We start from the raw sequence: 1970 nt of genomic DNA, 5'->3' as shown, positions 1-1970 counted from the left end.
GTAACGCTTTCGCGATTACTAAATGGTCCTGTAACGAAGCGCGCTGCTCTCCGTTGGATCTTCTCTATATCTTCTATCAACCCTATCTGGTACGGATCCCACACTGCTGAGCAGTATTCAAGCAGTGGGCGAACAAGCGTACTGTAACCTACTTCCTTTGTTTTCGGATTGCATTTCCTTAGGATTCTTCCACTGAATCTCAGTCTGGCATCTGCTTTACCGACGATCAACATTATATGATCATTCCATTTTAAATCACTCCTAATGCGTACTCCCAGATAATTTATGGTATTAACTGCTTCCAGTTGCTGACCTGCTATTTTGTAGCTAAATGATAAAGGATCTATCTTTCTGTGTATTCGCAGCACATTACACTTGTCTACATTGAGATTCAATTGCCATTCCCTGCGCCATGCGTCAATTCGCTGCAGATCCTCCTGCATTTCAGTACAATTTTCCATTGTTACAACCTCTCGATACACCACAGCATCATCTGCAAAAAACCTCAGTGAGCTTCCGATGTCATCCACCAGGTCATTTATGTATATTGTGAATAGCAACGGTCCTATGACACTCCCCTGCGGCACACCTGAAATCACTCTTACTTCGGAAGACTTCTCTCCATTGAGAATAACATGCTGCGTCCTGTTGTCTAGGAACTCCTCAATCCAATCACACAATTGGTCTGATAGTCCATATGCTCTTACTTTGTTCATTAAACGACTGTGGGGAACTGTATCGAACGCCTTGCGGAAGTCACTTGAACATTGAACAAATAAGGAAACTACAAATCAAAAACAATCCAATTCGTGGTAACTACGCTAGGAGTTCTCGAAAAACACGCCGACATAAGTGGCTAGCAACTCATGATTTAACGATAAGAACCGCCTCAGACTCATTTCGCAGTGTGATGTGTCCATGTTTTACTGTATGTCGTATTAGATACGTCGCTGAATTTCTGACTTACGTACATCTTCCTTATGTTAAATTATGCTTGACGCTAACACTTACCGTGCGTAACCGCTCACCAGTCTATTTTGACTTCACCATGTAAGGCGCCATTTTACATCGCTTTGTACTGACTGCCTCCTCTGCGTCCTCAATGAGCAGTTGAGCTGCTGAGTAGCACCTGTGACTATTTTACCGGCTTATATTGGTTTACTTCACTCTATTCCAGAGGTTAGCTTCTCAATGAAACAAGTATCTTGTGGTAAAAAGCCAACGTTCCTGGCAACTGCGACAGTCCTTTTCTGATTATGTACACTTCACTTACTATTGCAAAACAAAAGCATTATTTTCCCCATAGGCGTTGGTATAGCATGAGAATTACGCTTCACGTCTAAAACCTCCCAGTTCAACATATCGTATGCAAAAGTAAGCTAAAGTAGTGATATTTACCGACAAACTGCTGTATTCAAGAATCACAGAATACGAGTGTGGTGTCAAGCACGTCTAACCCGCACAACCTGTAGTACTACAGCGACGTTGGTTGTACATAGATGCGGTTGTTACGAAGTTACTGAAATCTCACTATAGGGAGTTGTAAGATCCACCGACTGAACGACTCTTATGATTCCTGTCAGGTAGTGACCCTTCTCCTGCTGTGCCTGACCAATACGTAATTAATACTAAGAATTCGCCATTGGTGGTCGCTTTCCTTGGCAACGCTCCAGTGTTCCCTACACCTAACCTATCATCCGTCTGTTGTTAACAGTGTTTCTGCATGTAAGTCATTCACAACATAAAGTCATTCCGCTCCCAGCGACGACAACTGGCCTGTCTTATACGTATAACGCACATCCGTACTCCCACCTAACCACCCTGTGAATGTCGGCCCATAACTGGCGCAAGGCGGGCAGCTCTAAGTATTGTATAATGTATTGGATTGCCTGGTGTGCTATGGATCAAACTGGCACGCTTTTCAGTTATTCCCAGAACATATCTTCCGATTTATTCACAAAAACTCCCCA

The sequence above is a fragment of the Schistocerca cancellata genome, chromosome 4, assembly GCF_023864275.1.
Source record: "Schistocerca cancellata isolate TAMUIC-IGC-003103 chromosome 4, iqSchCanc2.1, whole genome shotgun sequence".
Lineage (NCBI taxonomy): Eukaryota > Metazoa > Arthropoda > Insecta > Orthoptera > Acrididae > Schistocerca > Schistocerca cancellata.
This window is presented reverse-complemented; position numbering follows the sequence as displayed.